The sequence below is a fragment of the Neomonachus schauinslandi genome, chromosome 8 (assembly GCF_002201575.2).
Source record: "Neomonachus schauinslandi chromosome 8, ASM220157v2, whole genome shotgun sequence".
In the NCBI taxonomy this organism is placed as follows: domain Eukaryota; kingdom Metazoa; phylum Chordata; class Mammalia; order Carnivora; family Phocidae; genus Neomonachus; species Neomonachus schauinslandi.
In genome coordinates, this window is record NC_058410.1 from 144548278 (window position 1) to 144556959 (window position 8682).

General features: G+C 47.4%; 2 non-coding genes across 2 annotated transcripts; both read right to left on the bottom strand.

Moving 5' to 3' along the window:
- Positions 1–4130: 4130 nt before the first annotated feature.
- On the bottom strand, positions 4131–4202 carry TRNAM-CAU. Its single transcript has one exon. It is a non-coding gene; the product is annotated as a tRNA-Met (tRNA).
- Positions 4203–4570: 368 nt separating this feature from the next.
- On the bottom strand, positions 4571–4641 carry TRNAG-GCC. Its single transcript has one exon. It is a non-coding gene; the product is annotated as a tRNA-Gly (tRNA).
- Positions 4642–8682: the final 4041 nt, after the last annotated feature.

Here is an 8682-nt window from a genome sequence, read left to right on the forward strand (position 1 = left end):
AGCCCGCCTGCAGCCGACCGCAACCCAAAGGCTCTTTTCAGAGCCACCTACACTTTCAGAGAAGAGCTGATGCATTTTGGCTGTAGTGAGTTGCCTTTGGTAGTGTTTGGGGGGCTAGGTTGGGAGAGGGGAGGTAGCTGGGAAGAAGGGTAAAACGCTGGATAAACATTTAGACTCACTACCATGCCGATTTAGTGTGGGTTCTTTGACGCCCTCTGGAACGAGGCATCCAGTTTAGCGCTGCCGCAGTCAATAGCCGAAATTTCTTGGTTACACTTTATGGACGGCCCCTGTCGTTAAGCCTTGGGGATTGGGGATTGGCGGCAGATCTCGCCGGTAAACTACCCTACTTGGTGGAGAGCAGTTCCCTAATTTCATCGTGTTCTTGAACTCTGCATCCTATTCCTTCCCTCCTTTTTCTTCTCTCTTCCTGGCGTTCGTTTTTCCTTGGGAGGCCCTCGGAGCGGCGGGTTAGGGCGCACTGCCCTCTACTGCCATCCTGTGGCAGAAAGCGGAGGCAGCGATCCAAGGCGTTGCTTTTTCCAGATCGAATTGAGATGTTTTCTTCGGAGTTCAACTTCCCAAGGACGACCGTGAGCTGGGGTACATAGAGTCACTATTTCTATCTCCCTTCAGCCACTGGATTTAAGTCTCTCCAACAGTCGGTCGTGCGCATGAAAGAAGGGGAGTCAAAGATGTCAATAAGTAAATAAATAATCAAAATACTCAGCAACCTAAAACAAACAAAAAAACCCTGTTCTGTATTTCTGGTCCTCAAAGTATAAATACTTTAATGTTTCCTGTAAACCTAAACATCTGACAGAACACTCATACCCTTGATTTTGCTGGGCAGCTCTTTGAAGACACGTCAGGATTTAGGAATAGGATTACATATAACTAAGCTGCACTTTCTTTACCAAACAAGTCAGTATACACTTGGTAACCTTGGTCATTTTGCAGGTCCCTCTGCCCTTTTAAATATGTGTTTCCCCCTAAGTCTGACTCTTGCTCTTTGCTCGTAGAGTTTCTTTCCAAATGTTTCTCTTAGTCTTTCTTTGACACTTCCCTGCCTAACCAAGTTCAAACATCCTATTAAAATGCTTACATTCGTTTTCTGGTGTTGCCACAACAAAATACCATTTATTTGGGTGGTTTAAAAAAACATATATTTATTTTCTCAGGGTTCTGTGGGCTTCAAGTCCAAGATCAAGGTGTGAGCAGGCTTGGCTTCCCTCCTGGGCTTGCACCTGAGAACTCATGTGGCCTTTTTCTCTGTTTGCACACCTCTGGAGTCTCTCCCTTTCTTCTAAGAACATCAGTCCTATAGGATTAGGACCTTCCTTATGACTTCATCTAACTTTCATTACCTCTTAAAGACCATGTGTCCAAATACAGTCGCACTGGGGTTAGAACTCAAATATGTGAATTTTGAGAGAACATGCTTCAATCCATAACAGCACATAAGGCCATTTTCCATGCTTTGCTCTCAACCTTCTATTCCAGATTGTCTTTCATAAAATACCTACATCTAGCTTAAGCTGCTACTAGAGAGACAGCTGTGCTGTCCCCCAAACCAGAAGTTTAAAGTCAAATGCTCACGAAGGCCCAGCCCATAAGAGCGAAACTGGCTGGATACTAGAAATCAGGCCTCAGCTCCACAAAGAAAGGTGCTCTTTGCTAGCTTGCTTGAAGCACATGGACTCCTGACACCAAATTTTGTTTTCCTGGTTTTAATAGCATATTTCACTGTTCTCTTATTGCCGCTATAAGAACAACTGTACGTTGAAAAATGCCAGCTAGCATCTGCCCGTGAAGGGGACCAGTTGGAACGTCGGAGACCCGAAGAACACAAGGCCTATGCAATGGGTTTCACCTGATCGTTGCCCTGCGGAGCCGCAATCCCCGGACAGCGAAACTTTCCATTTTTCAAGGGGATATGCATTTTAATATGGGATGTTCTAAATTTTCAATATAGACAGCTAGTAAAAAATGTATAACGTAGTGCAGATTAAACAAAAAATGTCTGCGTGCTTCATCAAACCCTTAAGCTCACAGGTGGAGATCTCTGGGCATTAACAGAGATTTTTGTGCCCATGACAAGCTGTCTATGTCCTTCCCCTGCCACCAAAGCCCAGATCCCATGCCCAGATCTCTCCAGCTTCCTAAACCCTCCCCTGAAAAGAATGTTTGCTTGGCAGCTCTGGGCAGAGACCAGGCATCCACCAGCTATTTCGTGCCATTTAAGTAAATGGATAAAGAAGTGAGCTAAAAGAAAACTTTAAAGTTCTTTAAGCCACTACCAGCAATGAAATAGAAGTGGTGAAAGGTATTTGGAGTTGTTTGTTATGGATTTAATAGTTACCTGGATAAATAAACCCGTTCCTCTCTAATTATGTGAACTTTGTCTTATTGTGATATATTCTCTACCTACTTTTCTTTGGTCTAGTCTCAACATTTTCCCCGTTTTCTTTTGCTGATTGTCCCCATCTCTCCTGTCTCATCACAAAGGAAAGGAAAGAAACTGTAGAGGCCACAAGAATCTTAAAGTAAGTTCCACTCCTTCCCTTCTTACTGTGACTCCCTTCTGCAAACGGCCCACCCTTGCTCCCTGAACCCAGGCTCTTTCTTTCTCTCTCTTTTAGCCCATTTTCTACTGTCTATTTAAATGAGACACAGACTCTCACATTCTGTTTAAATCAACTGTCTAGTGAATCACTGATTTTATTTTATTTTTTACTTTACCTTCATGCATATGAAAGAAATAAGAACCAAATTGTCTTCTGACTGAACAAAGAAATACCACAAAGGTAAAGGTCTTGAAGGCGAAAAGGCAGTTCCAGTTAGCATCTTATGACGAGGGCAACACATTTTTAAAGAGAAAGACATCAGAAACCAATATTGCACTGTATGTTAACTAAGTAAAATTTAAATTAAAAAAATTTAAGATTAAAAAATAAAGAGAAAGACAATCATTTGCAGACTTAGAATTTAAACGTGACTTTCAGAGGTCATACAATCTGAAGTCAGTCGCCGGCTTTGAAAATCCTTCATCGGAAGTATCAGTGGCCAGGTCCATTTTATGAAGCCCTGCAGGATCTCTTCCTCAGCAGCTGCAGAGAAGGGGCTTTCTCTGTCCTGCACTAGAAGAGGTCTGTGTTTTCAAGGTTAAGTGCTGGCATTCCACCAGTCGGTACCTACCGATAAAAGCAGGCCTGAGAATGAAATGTTGACATGGAGAAATAAAAAGGGAAAAGGGGGTTATTAATAAAAGAGATGTGAGTTGTCAGAACAGATTACCAACTACTTGGAAGCGGAAGAAGGGGATCCCAGGGTGGCCTCTCACTGACTCACTGTGGTGCCATGAGGCAGCCTCCAGGTACGTGATCTGCGGAGGGGCGCGTCTTTGGTCGCCTTTAACTCATTAGGTTATTTTACAACCTGATAGAGGAAGAATGTAAGTTGTAGATATTAATAAAGTGCAGATGATTCCAGGTGATGAATGCGGGAAGGAAGGTGGGGAAGACTGAGCTAGTCTCAGTCTCGTTGTCCTCCTCCAAAGCTCATCAAACGGACACTCAGCTCTGCAAGAGGAATACGGCTCCACGCAAGGAGCGACTAGGCCTCTGAAATTCTGCGGTTCGGAAATCTCAACAGTCAGCATCCATGTAGGACTTGGATCCAGAGCCTCCAAGTGAGGACTACAAGTGAAGGCGAAGACTTCGAGGAGTCAGAAGGCTCGAGCTCTATCCACCACTCATCCCAGCTGCAGCTGCTCCTTGCAAATAACAATTATTCACCCAACGGCCCCGACAAGAAGGGGAGACATGCCCATCAAATTCAGGTAGAGCTGCCCTGAAAAAGATACTAGGGTTGGGGCTGCCGTTTAAAAGAGGGCTTTTTTTTTTTCCCCTAGCTGATGGGTTAAAATCAACTCTCTGCTCTCCGACAGGGGTCACCTGACCTTGCTTAGTTTGGGATCTCTGATTGGTGGATTATTTTCGTCCAGAAGTTACTAAAGCTTTCCTTAGAAACGCAGGGGAAAGAGGATACTAGGCCCGTGTTCTAAACTCATCCAGTCTGGGGGGGGGTGGCGGGAGGGTTGAAAAACAAAGCAAAAGCGAGACGCCGCCTAGCAGAGGATGGTTTCGATCCATCGACCTCTGGGTTATGGGCCCAGCACGCTTCCGCTGCGCCACTCTGCTCGCTGCGGCAGGCGCGCTCTAGGTCATCCCTGTATTACGTCTTCCCTGGAGGCTGCGGCCTTTGTCCTAGCGTTTCTTCCTCCTCAAAGCCTGCACATCCGTTTTATCCACGCTTCCACCAACAGAATGAGTCCAGAGCACACCGACTCCACATACTCTGAAAGCAGGAAATTCGACGCCCCGTCGGGGAAACAGCGGCCGCCAGCCTGCGCCACTGACCGCCGAAGCGGCTCTGCGTCCCGTCTGCGTCCCAGAAGGGATGAGCAGCCTCAGAAACCGCACGCGGAAGGAATCCTACCACGACACGGGGGCAATTGCAAAACGATTTGAAGGGATTGAAGGGGGGGGGGGGGGGGGGGGAAAACCGTTGCATTGGCCGGGAATCGAACCCGGGCCTCCCGCGTGGCAGGCGAGAATTCTACCACTGAACCACCAATGCCTGGCGCGGAAGAAGGGGAACGCCGGGAGTAGAAAAGGGTTAGGCTGCTGTTTTTCTCGCTAATACCAATACACGTGCATTTCTTTTTTTTTTTAGCTCGTTTTCTGCTCTTATTGACTAGAACCTTGTAATAATCCTTCTTCCCCATTTTCCAGGAAAACCTCCCTTTCGTGGCAATCCCGCGACCCGGAGCCCGGACGGCTGGGGGCGACGCAGTGGGACCGCCGGGCACGCGGCGGGCACAGCGGGGTGGGACCCCCGGGCACGCGGCGGGCACAGCGGGGTGGGACCCCCGGGACCGCGCAGGGAGGGGCCCAGCACCGCTCTCTGCGGGCCGCTGGGGAGAAAAGCAAGGCAGGGGGAGAGGCAGGCTTCGGTTGCCGTGGTTACGTAGGTGGCACCGAAGAGGTCTCAATGAAGGGTAATTTCCAAAACAAAAAACAAAACAGGTACAATCATAACGGTCCTATGAATATAAAAATGAACTCCTTTTTTAGCCCCTTAATGAAATAACTGATGAGATGTTACTACCAGGTCAGAGGAGAATTCAAAGGGATGCCACGTATAGATCAGGGAATTTGATGTGAATGTGTAAATAGGGGCGCAACTGGCTTTTCCACGGTGGGCGTGGGTAGGGGGGAGTGGGCCGAGAAGGAGGAAAATGTCCCATCGGGAGACACAACTAATTTGCGTGTCTATAGACACGAATTATTTTCTACTGCTATCAGTTACCTACAGTTCACAGAGCTGTAAAATAGCTCCCATTGGACTAGAATCAGATGACACAGAAGGGCCTGCCGACGTTTCCCTTTGCAGCACAGACTTTCCTACAGTCTTTTTCTTTTTCAGGGACGTCTGCCAATTTTGAGGACAAAGTTAAGGGCCAAACTCAGAAGCTAAACACACCTTTAAAATCTCACCATTGCTCCGGGACCATGACCCGCAGCTGAAGGCAGTCCTCAACCAACCGAGTATGGTCTTTCTTAAGGACCCCACTGCTCATTCATCCATCCCCACCCCTACCCTCTCCAGGAACCAGGGCCTCCCCTTTAGCTCCTGCTTAGGGGCTCAGCTTAGATTGGGGGCAGGGAGGCAAAGAGATAATGTGTAACTAGGTATAGATAAACATGAATTCCTTAAAATCATGCACAAGACCCGACCTGCCCATTACACACACACACACACCCTCATCTATTCCTGCTCCGGCCTTCTTCACACGCTCCAACCATGGAGAGCTATGCAGTTCAACAAGTGTTTAGTGTCTCTCCCTTGTGACCCCCAAGCTCTCCCCTCGAATAGTCACCGAGTCTCTCCTCTCCTCAGTCTCTCTCCTCCTCAGGAGTGTCTTTCATCCAGAAACTCTAGGCCATCTTATCACTGAGGCCTTTCCTGAACACTCTACTTGGCGCAGCAATACCCTCCCTCAGAAGGACGCACACCTTCGACCCCTCTTTCTTACTTTGTGTTTTTTCTCACTCATTTAGTTCCCCATGACATACCATTCGTTTCCCTTTCTTTTCTGTCTGCTTACCAGAGGAGAGGCTCCCAACAGAGATTTGGTGTGTTTAGCTCCCTGCTGCATCTACAGCTGCTGAGACCTCGCGGGCAACTACCAGATGCTCCGCTGAGCGGACGAATGAGCACGCACTCTCCAGCATGGTATTGTGCGGAGTGCGCCCTTCCCCGGCACCGCGTTGGCTGACTCCTCATCACTCTACTCCTGCCCGAGGTGGGACCTCAGGGTCTCCCAGTTAGTGTCAGCCAGGGGTTCTCAAACTTCAGCATGCATGGCGGTCACCGGGTGGGCCTGTTACACAGCTGGGCCACGGACTCTAGGGCTGCCGGTTCAGCAGATCGCTGGTGGCGCCCAAGAACTGACTGTCGTAGCAAGTGCTCGGGAAGAGCCACACTGACAAGACTCACACTGGCCCTGCCGCACCCTGCCTGCGGTGACGCTTCAGAAAGCAGGCGCGGGCGCCCTCCCCCCTCCCCCCCCCCGGGCTATATTGTCTTAGGTTCAAATGGGCACATACTCCTGTTGACCTAGTCCCTTAAAAGCAGGAACTACTGAAAACCTGAAAAACAGCTCCTCTTGATCCACTGGGCAGGAGCAAGGTGTAGGGCTGGATGCATGTTCCCCCTTACAGCGTTGGTTCTTTGGCTGGCCTAATAATCAAACTGAGGTAAGACCGATGCACTGGAGAAAAACGAATTTAATCTCCTAGTATGGGAGTCCCATCAAAATACGAGACTCAACCAAGTGACCAAAGCAGGGAGCTTGTATACCTTTCAGACAAAGAAATGATACATTTGTGAACTGACAAGACAGAGAGAGCAAACATATTGCATTATTATTAACTTGATTTTCTCTCTACCCCTATTGATATAGGCTCTGTTGGGGAGGAAAACAACTTTCCCTCTATCTTTCATTGCTCTTGGCTGACCCCCCCCCCCCCATTACAAAACAGATGAACAAGAAGAAACAAGCGAGTTTAATAACAGGTATACCTCAGGTCTCCAGAGGAGAGAGCTGTACTTAGGAAAACTCCCCAGAACGGCCCAAGCCACTTCGGCTAAAGATGTTGAGGTGAGGGTGGGAAAGAGGCAGTTATGGGAAGTTGCCAGGCAAAGCACAGTAAAGTTGCTATACAGACTTAAGTCTGGGGCCTCCCCTCCCCACCCCCCCATAGAATTTCTAGTGATTTACAGTCATCACTCTCTTCCCGGTATAGACAGGGAGTCACCCTTACAAACGGAGATTTCTCTTCTAAATGTAAATCATCTTTACAAAAGGGTACCTTCTACTCTGTTTTTAGAGCTTCTGGGTCTGCTTTTTCTCAAAAAAAAAAAAAAAAAATCAGTTTATTTCGGTGTGGATTATTCTGCTATCCCTCAGTTGTGGTTTTCTTTTTAACAGCCCTAGATTCCCTATCTCTAGTGATAAGGATGCCTTGTACCCTGCTCGTACAGGGAGGGTACCTTTCACATGGGAGACTTATCTCTTGTTTTCAGGGAGACAAGCAGGGTCAGACTATCCTTCTTGCACTGGCTGTTTCTCAAGTAGCTTTAACTAAAAAAAAACAAAAACCAATGTGTCACAGTGGCGTATTTTGGGGTGGCAGATTCTGCTCCCCTTCATGTCACCCCCACAGACTTGAGGAAAGGATATCTGGAAACCGGAATTAGTTTTGACTCCCGTCTTTTCTTTAGAGATTAGGCCATGTCTAATCTATCAGTAAACAGTGCCAGCTCACACTTCAAAATATACCATTAAAAAGAAAACTACAGGCCCCAGATGGTGTCACTTGGGCCAGGTCACCAAACCTGGGCTTCATAACTAACCCGATTGCAGTTCTGACCTCCCCCAGAAATGCAGTCTTACGCGGTCAGCCAGGAACTTCCTCGTTCGCACTAGTGAGGTAGTCTGCCCCCTGGGCCTCTCCATCCTTAACGGCAAAGCAAAAGAAGGTAATCTGCAGGATAAAACCCTCTGCTTTTCCCCCTAAGGGAAGTGACCTTGCCTGCGACAATCTTTTCTTTTCTTTTGCTAATAACTTACTTATCCCACCCTCCCTCCTGTAAAAGCCTCCCATTTTGTACACCTCCCCAGAGCTCCCCTCTACTTGCTGGGTAGGATGCTGCCCACTCCATGAATCACTTAAGAAAGCCAATTAGATTGTTTAAAAAGCAACCACCACCACAGGCCCCAAATGGCATCACTGAGGTTAAAGCCCCAAATCAGGAAACCAAGACTTAATCCCTAAACCAACTGCAGTTTCACCCTCCAGGAATGTAACCTTCAACCGGTCAACACAGGATTTCCTGGTCAATACTAGGGAATTTACTATAGACCCCTTCCGCTCCCCTTAGGAGGGCGGCCTTGCCTAAACAATGCATTCCTTGCTAATAAATTCCTTCCTTCTTTTTTTAATGCCCTCTCTCTGCCTTTAAAAACCTTTCTTTAATTTTAAATTAATTTTAAATTTTAGTTATACAGTGCAAGATTGGTTTCTGGAGTAGAATTTAGTGATTTATCACTTA